Source organism: Alosa sapidissima, chromosome 7 (assembly GCF_018492685.1).
Source record: "Alosa sapidissima isolate fAloSap1 chromosome 7, fAloSap1.pri, whole genome shotgun sequence".
In the NCBI taxonomy this organism is placed as follows: domain Eukaryota; kingdom Metazoa; phylum Chordata; class Actinopteri; order Clupeiformes; family Clupeidae; genus Alosa; species Alosa sapidissima.
The window spans coordinates 17927899-17938060 of record NC_055963.1 but is presented as its reverse complement, the minus strand read 5'-3'; the positions used below and the strand labels follow the sequence as shown (position 1 = coordinate 17938060).

General features: G+C 40.8%; 1 protein-coding gene across 2 annotated transcripts in view; it reads right to left on the bottom strand.

Moving 5' to 3' along the window:
* Positions 1–10112, bottom strand: part of LOC121713193 (protein kinase C and casein kinase substrate in neurons protein 1-like) — a 38382-nt gene extending 28270 nt beyond the window's left edge. Inside the window, exons 1-2 of one of the 2 annotated variants that reach the window (XM_042097651.1) lie at positions 9920–10112; positions 2895–2971 (exon numbers count right to left, since the gene is read on the bottom strand). The gene's annotated coding sequence lies outside the window, so the exon portion shown is untranslated. The remainder of the gene's footprint in view (positions 1–2894; positions 2972–9919) is intronic. The other variant, XM_042097653.1, reaches the window with a different exon arrangement.
* Between the last annotated feature and the right edge of the window lie 50 nt (positions 10113–10162).

The window sequence follows — 10162 nt, the reverse complement described above, 5'->3', positions numbered from 1 at the left end:
TTAGCCACGGGTGTCAGAATAGCAGCGCCCTCCATTATATGCATTTCATCTTAAACATAATAAAGGAGAGGTCAATACTCAGATGAAGTCTAAGCTCAACACCTGTATCATCCATGGCCACATTTAGCTGGTTTGGTGGCCTTGACTTATGTCATTCAAATACATCAAATACAACACAATTCTTTTTAAAAACCTGTATACCTTATTATGCCTTTTGATCTGTACAGTTGTGCTCTTGCCCACCTTCCCTAGTCCAACTTTTCTCTTCATGGTGACTTGAAGCAGCTGAAGCCCTCACTGAGGCCTGTCACTATGCAAACTAGATGTACCGCAGAGCGGTACAAAATATGACCGCCGCCCAGTCCAGCACATTTTTTCCACAAAAATAAATCACGCTGAAAGGCCTATATGATTCTAACTGTCTTATGCATTATCCACACTCAATTCTCACTGGTATCTGCTAGACAACAAGTACCAAAACATGATTAGTTCATAGATTTCACATGTAAAATTAATTTTATACAACCCCACCCCCATCTTGCCCATAATTCTGAGAAATTCTTGAATTGTGTGCATGTGTGCGTGTACACGTTTATGTTTATGTGTGTGGGTGTGTGTGTGTGTGTGCGTGCTTGTGTGTTTGCCTGCGTATGTGTGTTTGTGCATGTGCATGCATGCGTACATATGTCTACTGTGTGAGTATGTGTCATACGTATGATTACTGTGAATGTATGTGTGTGCGTGTGTATCTGTTTATGCACATGTGTGCACATGGAATGGGTTAACATGACCCCTTGAGGCAAACATACGGAAAAAATTGGTCATCCTAGGCCCTACGGTTCTCAAGATATTCACAGAAAACTGTGTCTGCCCTACCCTCCTTTCGGGGGATCCAATACAGCAGGGGGGCTACAGATCAAAACAAAAAACGATGGTTCCATGCTATCCATGTGGGGTTACATGCCCACCAAGTTTCGTGTACCCCGGTCTTTCAGTGTCCCGGGAATCGTTGTTGGTGTACGGTCACTAAATGTACACATAAATTATTTTATTGTAAGGCCCCCCATGAACAAAAGTCTACAAAACTTGGCATGCATTCGGAGGGTGTCATAATGATCCTACACTTTCAATTTCGTGCAGTTTTGACCATGTCAGCCAGAGATATTGTGATGAAAACACCTAATTTTTTGCTTTTTAATTTTTAACTAGGTGGCGCTATACATGAAATAAGTGGTAATGGGATGGGTTGACATGCCCCCTTAAGACCAACATACAAAAAAAAGGTGGACCTCCTAGGCCCTACGGTTCTCGAGATATTCACAGAAAACTGTCTCCGGCCACCTACAGGCCAGTTGGTGTATAGTAACATAAATTAATTTATTGTGTGGCCCCCCATGAACGGAATTCCACGAAACTTGGCGTGCATTCAGAGGGTGTCATATTGATCCTACACTTCCAATTTCGTGCAGTTTTGACTATGTTAGGTCACAGATACCTGCGATTACAACACCTCATTTTTACTTTTTTGTGTTTAACTAGGTAAAAAAACTAGGTAAAAAAAAAAGGTCCTCCTAAACCTTACGGTTCTCGAGATATTCACAGAAAACTGTGTCTGCCCTACCCTCCTTTCGGGGGGTGCAGTCCAGCAGGGGGGCTACAGATCAAAATGAAAAACGATGGTTCCATGCTATCCATATGGGGTTACATGCCCACCAAGTTTCATCTACCCTGGTCTTTCAGTGTCCCGGGAATCCTTGACGGAAATTTGGACATGCGAAAAAGAAAAAAAAAAAAATCTGACTAAACCTATATGACCGCCGCTTCGCTGCACGGCGGTCATAATAACCATCTCCCGCACACAAATAAATTAATCTCTCTGCCCACGAGGATAAAATGGCTTGTCATATCAGGCTGCTTTGAAAGAAGAAAAACTGATAAAAAATATAGCACAGCGATTACTATTCCAGATTTATTTCCCTTTAATGTCAGAGCAAAGCTGTGCTATTTCGCCGAAAAGAGGGAGAGAAAAAGAGAGAGAAAGAGAGAGATAAAAAGAGACAGACAGAGAGAGAGAGCATGAGAGAGAGATAGATAGAGAAAGAAAGAGAGCGATAGACAAAGAGAGAGAGAGAGAGAGAGCATTTGCCACCCGCTCCTATTTGCGACCAGTGAATCAGAACAAAAGTAAAATGCAGTGTAGATGGAAATCAGCGATGGCAGCAAATCAGGATAATACCAGAGCTGCATAGGCTAGATATCTGCTGGAGCAGCTGCCCACTTCTGGACAACCAACAGAACATGGAAGCAATTAGGAGATGGTGCAATGAAGCTGACCTTTACTACTTCTTCTCTCCTCTGCCTTAATGGCGCTCCGCTAACCCTCATTGGTTGCTTTGTTCTTCTTCATATTTTTTAACGTTTGGGGTAATTCAGTTGGGAATTCAGGGAGAGCTGGACATTGTGTTGGCAACATCTGTATCACCCACAAAACCATGTTGTCTTACCAACAGTGACAAACATTTAGAAATGTGTTATTTCCTCACAGTGATACAAAACTGCAATATTACAGTAGAACCGTACCTATATGTGAGCCCTAAAACAAAATGATCCTACATACACACACACACACACACACACACACACACACACACACACACAAACAAACACACACACACAGAAACAGCCTAAACAACATTCACAAGTCTGTAATTATCTGACCAGCCTACATCAAGCAGGCCACACACCATCGTTGAGCTGGACACAAACCCGCGATCAAATATCAGCGGGAATAGCTAACAGGCTTTTAGTTAGCGGAAAGAGATGGCTCTCTCCTCGTTAAATATTTACACGTGGGGCCAGGGCTATGGGGAGGACAGCCGCCCCTCTGGCCTTACCTTCTGCACCTGAGGAGAAATCAGGTTTCCATACACCCCCAGGAAGGCTGCGCTCTTCTCACTTTGTGAACAACCACCTGGAAGACACAGAGGGCAGACAAACACATAAACATACTGACCATTCGTGGTACAAAAGATGGCAGTTTTACATGTCAAAGAACAACTCATTTCAATAAAATACCCTCATAAATAATATGATTTAATCGTTTATGAACTATTAGTTCATGATGAATATCTGCTTGTGAACAGTATCATATAACAGTCAAATGTATATGCTACTATTTAAATTCATTAATTCCCCTGAGCCAGTGAGCCTCTCTAACTGATGGTGCTTCAGCCAGCCATTCTCCTCAAGTGCCCCCAGTGAGGCACATGCATGTCACATGACACAAGCACTTAGGCATGTGACATGCAAGTCTAGTCTCCCATCTACAACACATACCAAAGTCGGCATAGCCTGCATACCTACAGCAAAATGGACACCAGGGACTACGACGGTAAGAAATATTTCCGGAGCTATTTCAACAATTCCAACGGCGGCAGTTGGACGCACTACATAAAACATTTAAGGCTGACCCCCACCCACTAGACTGAGGGGTGCTGTGATGATGACAGTCCCCAATGTCAGTGAAGTTCACTCCCCATCTCTGTGACAGGTGACAATGATTGCATTACACTCCGAAGACGTCACACTGCTGAATCACAGGCCTGATTTATATATGAGGGCCCAAAGTTGAGATCGCTCACTGAGGTTTCGATTTTGTTGTTTACGTATTTCAAGCAATCTTTTTTTGGAAAATCTATGACATTTGATGCAATGATACTTTTTAAATATCTTTCTCAAATCTAACCCTTGTTCTGTAAGCAAGCATGCTTGGGACCCTTCTCTCCAAGATCTTTGTTTACAATAATCAATGGGGTCGAGCAAGTCTTCACACAGCTGGTTAATAATTGAATAGACTTTTAAAAGCACATACCCGACAGGACTACAAAGAACAACCACTTTGATCAAATATGAATGATCAAATAAGAATGTTGGCACACAGGATGACATTTTTTAATTTTTCCTAATTTGTTGTCTTGTAGCCTACTAAATATATAGTTGGCATTTTCTTAATAACAGAACAGATAACAATGTAGTATAAATGATAATGATAACATTGCACATGCAAGCATACATGCTGAGAGTCCAGCCAATGTGAAAACCAAACATACATCAAGCTGAATATTGCAGGGCTAATTGTGGACTGATGGTAAGAGACAGAAAATCAGAGCAGCCATTTTGGGCAGTCCAAATCTGTATTACACATGCTGACTCAGTCAGAGAGCCCTACAGGCTGGGTAGAACAGAAGCATGCCTGTGATTCATCTAGCACTGCAACACTCAAACATACAGTACACACACATACACACACACACACACACACACACACGCTCACACATATATACACACATACACTCGCATACATATACACATGTATACAAAACAAATGCATATGTACATGCATAAATGCAATGCAAAAATGCACAATGCATTTACATGCACAACAACAGACATACAAAAAATGAATTTGTGAAGATACATGTCTATGCACATGTGCAGATGAACACCCACATTCACTTGCAAAACCATAAACTCACACAAATGAATATAAGCAAATGCAATCTCTCTCTCTGCATAATCACTTAGCTGTATGTCTGGAATGGCACATTATCCCATCACACACACACACACACACACACACACACACACAAATCCCAACCAGCCCCCTGAAGCAGTTCTGGTCATGCTCGAAACCCAAACACATAACACTTCCCTGGCGTCCCGGGGCCTCTGTGTTGCACTTCATTACCTTTCCCAGTGCCGAGCCGCATCCGGCGTTACTCACCCACTCACACTGTCCCTCACATTCGCCTCAGAGTGCAAAGACATTTTCACTTGCAATTTTCACCTCACAAAATATTACCAAAAAGAGGACACAAAACTGGGAATCAGGGAATTGGGAAGTTCTGGATGCTCTTTGAGTATTTGTTTGCTCTAGATTTTTACTAAAGTAACGTAGAAGCAAAATAGAAGCTAATGTATTACACTGGCTTCTATGGAACCCGTGCATTGGTCCAAAATCTTGCCAAAAAAAAATATTGGTCCATCTTGCCAAAATTCTTGATGGTCACATTTGGTCTATACAGGTATATGCGGGGGAGGAGGCCCATTCCTCCAGGCTTTGGGTGGTAAACCGGTGAAACAGTGGGACACACGGTGCCCTACCCTCCTCTCCCATTTTTGCAGGTTGTCAGACACCTCAGAGTTCCACCGAGAACAGCAGGATGGAACACTGCATGGAGGAGGCTCTATAGCAACTGGGCTACACTGGTACTATCAAGGTCACATCTCAGCGTTCAGGCCCCAAGTTCAAAGAGCTACACCTGCTCCCCACGGCAGTCTCCCTGTCACAGGCATCTTCTCAAACGGGAGAATGTTTCCCAAAGTTGATATAGACAGGATAGGTGTCATAAAAGTGGGTAGCATCAGTGTCATGTACACTATGATCTCTATGCTGTTTCCTTCCATTTCAATTCAGTTGCTTTGACTACTGACTCAACCTGTCAAAAAACTCTGGATGTGATCATACTTCACTGGTGACACCTTATGATATAAAATAGATCTTAAAATGTAACTGTTCCCGTTTAAGGGAACAAGTCTATTCGTTTTATAAATGAAGCGGTAATGCAGAAAACTGGATTTATTTATTTTTTGTCAGAGCAGAATAAGTAACGTTTAGTGCTAATCTATAATGAGCATTGAAGTAAATACATATTGCCTCCAAAGTGCAATCAGATATTGTGTGATGGCTTGGCAACTCGTGCTTTATAACTCTGCCACTCTCATCCTCACACACAGAGCGTGGTCACAAATTTGACAACATATGATATCACAGGTAGGTTTATCATTCCCACACAGGCAGGTGTGGGAATGATAAATTATGAGCTGGTATCTGGCCTGACCTGATTTAAAAACTTCACCTCGCATTAACATGGGAAAGACGGCTAGGCGAGCATGTTATAACGAGCATAAAAGACAAGCATGTACATAAACAGTGTCAGGGCAAATAATGACAGGGGCATAACAAAATAATGGGTGATCTGATTAGATCAGAGGGCCTCATCCATCATAACTGTCTTGAGGATTTGAGCTTATTTAGCCATTAATTTGCTTGGAATACTTCCTTTCTGCTGCACTGAGTTGATACCAAGATAATTGACAACTGTTTTCCCTTATCTAATTTTACTCTATTGAGCTGCATGAAAGGATAATATTTATCAGGGACATGGTCTACTCTCCCACTCATGGATACCTGCACCATTGCCAAATCTGCAAATAGAGCAGTGGCTCTACTGAACACAATCAACAATTATCATATCAAGTTAGTCAATGACTGTCATAATAATCAGTTATTATAGCACCTCTCATCATTATTACAATCTATTCTAAGCATGACTGCCAAAGCCATGTTGTTCACCTGCAACCTTACAGTATGCCATACTAGGCATAACTAATGTTCTAGTTGCTAGTGCTATTCTGATTGCTCCACAATTGGGGTTCAGGTCCTTCTTTGGGAAAAGAATAAGCAATCTTCAACGTCTATCTTTGGAATACCAATCATCAAATGTGTTAGCATCAATATTCAGCCATTCTGTGTGCACATTCTTCTAGTTTCCCATTACGCTATTAAATACAATCAAATGGAGTAGCACATGAAGAGAAAGGTTAGCAGCTGTGTTTTCATTTTCATCATGCCGGCATAGCCTACCCACCCACACTTCACTGTGTATCAAATAAAAAGGGAATGCCGAAATCATTACTGCCTGAAGCAACACCTTTGTTTCTCACACTATTCTTGTCCAAAGACAATTTGGCCAAAATAATAACAGTAGTATGTATGTTGTTTAAGACTGGGCTAGTTTAGTGGAAAAACAGTAACATGTTATGCAAATGTTATACTGTTTACTGTTTATTTACTGCCTATATTCCCTTTTGAATGTTTTCGTAGAATGCAAAGTGAACCAGATTAACCCAATCCCTGTTAAAATATTATAGGGCCTATAATATGTCTTTACAGGGATTGGGATAATCTGGTAGGCATTGCATTTCTAAAGAAAACACTTAAAATGAAATAATTTGATAAAAAGATACATAGAAGAGCCCAATATATTATAATGTAAATGTTTTGATGTTGTCACTATCGTTATGAATGTATAGCACGAACATACTGTCGCCATCTCCATAACTGTGAGCCACACTAAGCATCTTCCATACAGGGGAGGTAGTGAGTGCTGTCACAAACACACACAAAACGGACAAAAAAGAGATTTAACTAGGCCATCTTTGTTTCACCATAAAACATGAACATGCTTCATAAATACATGCCGTTTTGAAGGGAGTGCTAGGGCATGCAACTATGTGTGTGTAATCACATTAAGAACATTTCAGCCTATTGGTTTTAAGTGCATGAACTATGAAATGTGAAGACAGAGAATTATTTACCACCCACATGACCCTACAGAGAACATAAATTGTACAAATTACGTCAGCAAAAACAAAAAGCTCAGCAGTGAGCTCACCTCAGTCCAGATCTCTAGTAATAATACAGTGCCCCTCCCCCACTCTGTCTAGTTGACTATCATCACGGATCAAAGGGGAAAGTGTGCACAGACTGATTAGGAGTGACCCTTACAGAATGAGAGCATTCAATCAACCCAAACATCAACTGTGTGGATCGTTACCATTTCAAAAAAATAACAATAAATAATCAAAGGGAGACACATTTTTCACTTGAATCTGGATGTGTTGCTATTTGCATGCAGAACAGGCATTTACTGGCATGTTATTACAGTGGACATAGACTTTGGGAAGACTGTGTTGTTTTATCATCTGCAAAGTCCTGAGGCCTGTGCATTCAAGAAAGAAACTCAAATTATCCAGGGAATGTAGCCTGTTCCAGAAAAACCCTTGGCTGAGGTTATTTTCCATCAGGCCCAACACTATCAGTCAGATCAAAGAAGCCAACTTATCTTCTTTGAATTAGCCATACAGGCTCTGTGAGGATTCAATATACAATACAAAAATCTACTTCTGGAACAAGGTCACCTTGGTTACAACCCTGAATACTGTCACATCCAAAGACAGATGACTGACACGTCCCTCTTCAAAACCCAAAGGTACTAATTTAACAGACCCTTGAATCAGTTCTCCTATTTTGTCTACTAATCAGTTCTGCAGTAGTAAACTGGCTGCCAATATAGCACAGACTACTCTAATGAGCCTGTGTTGCTAAGTCATGAAGCAAACAAAAGATTAATAAACTATCATGCGAACACGATCCAAGAGTATCAGAGATGGCATCTATTCTTGTAATACCACAGAGAATTCACCAATCAATAGTCTCCAGTGAAGACTTTAAATGCAGACTCCATTTCAATACAGCACCTCTCAGCAGACAAAATAAAAGGCATGTCAGGGGGCAGTTTAATAAAAAGCGAAACACAACAGCCTCTGATTGCACGCAACAATTAGATCAAACCCATCTCTTCCCCTCACAGCAACCATCTTTCAAACCACCACCACACTGCTGACAAAGACCCATTCCAACTGAAGCGAGGATGGCTAAACTAGGGTTCAGCACCCTGGACAGCTACTTCATATACTGGAAACTGGAAAGCTCCAAAACTGCACACCAAAACAGAAGTGCATGCCTTCTGAGAAGACTTACAATAAAAGGGCACGCTTACATAGTTTTCTACTATCTTACAAGATCGATTCAGATCTAAATGGATATTTTAACTGACTGACAACGAGGAACATATACATTGATAATAAATAAATATGTATCATATTTTAATATAAGCTACCTCAGAATTACACTCCTTCTGTTATGGTATTGGAAGAGGGTATTTTGCTTACTTATTAGCTACTTATTATATTGATGTGCAATAGCACCTAAACAGAAACATGTTTGAAATGTCTTATCATCAATGTTTTCTTGTTGTGCAAGCCTATCTACAAATGTCCCTCTTCAAAAAAGAGCTGTGACTTCTCTGCCTTACCAAAACAATGCTTTTAATAGACTATTTATGAACCACGTCTATCAAATAGCCTATCATAACAGGAGCATAATATATTTTCTTCATAATAAGAACTGTTTAAAGATTTTGGGGTCTCTGAATGCTATACAGGGCAATGGAATGCGTTGACAGCCATGTGTTTTATGACTACCTATTACATAACGGAAAAAAACGGAAAGCCCTCATTGGTATTCAAGTCATCGTGTTTGGTTGCTGCTCGTAGCAAAATGGAAGATTTCACTCTCTTAACCATTCATTCAATGTTTAGGCTTATTTAATCGCCAAAGCCAGTTTTTAATTATCTAGCCAAGGGCATCAAATGGCAACCCTAACCTTGGGCTCTCGTTTACTTGAAGAGGACACGAATCGTAAACATCCCGTAGTCTTGTAGGCTGCAAACAAGCAGGGAGATACTGAGAACCTTGACTTAATATTCTTAACTCTTTTATCACACAATTATCCCGATGCTTTTACTTCGGCATTTCCCCTACTACTTCAGCGAGAATACAACTTAAATATGCGCGTAGTATTTCATATAAATTATGCAATAGCTATATACAGAGAAAATGACACTAAGCATTTGAAAGTCCATACGCAATGATAAACATTAATGCAATCGTGAGCAACTGCTACTTGCATACATCATAAAGCAGAACGAAATCAGATCATATAGGCTATTTCAAAGGGTGACCAGAGATCATACATTTAGACACTGTGATCAGCTAAGAAAACACTTAGCTATTTGCTTTTGGTGCACTGAATCTGACGCTGCAATGAAATAACAAATGAACAAGATGGGGTCGAAAACAAGCTTCCCATTAAAAACCAGGAGTCATGACATGCCTGTTAAAGAAATGATATGATGAATTTGAGACCATGACTTGCAATCATCAGCTGCTTACCAGGAATATGATGTTAGATTTCAGTGTCGTATTCTGAGGGATTCTCCTCTCTCCGATGCAAAGACCGAAGGTGACCCCGCTCCTGTGTGTGTCTATCAGCATCCACGGATCACGGTGTATGCAGCAAGGGGGAGCTGCGATGCTTTCAGGCACACTTCATAGATGGGGGATGGTTCAACTCATGGCTGTCGTTACTTGCTGCAAATGATGACGAACTCAAGGGGAACACCACATTTTAAGGCC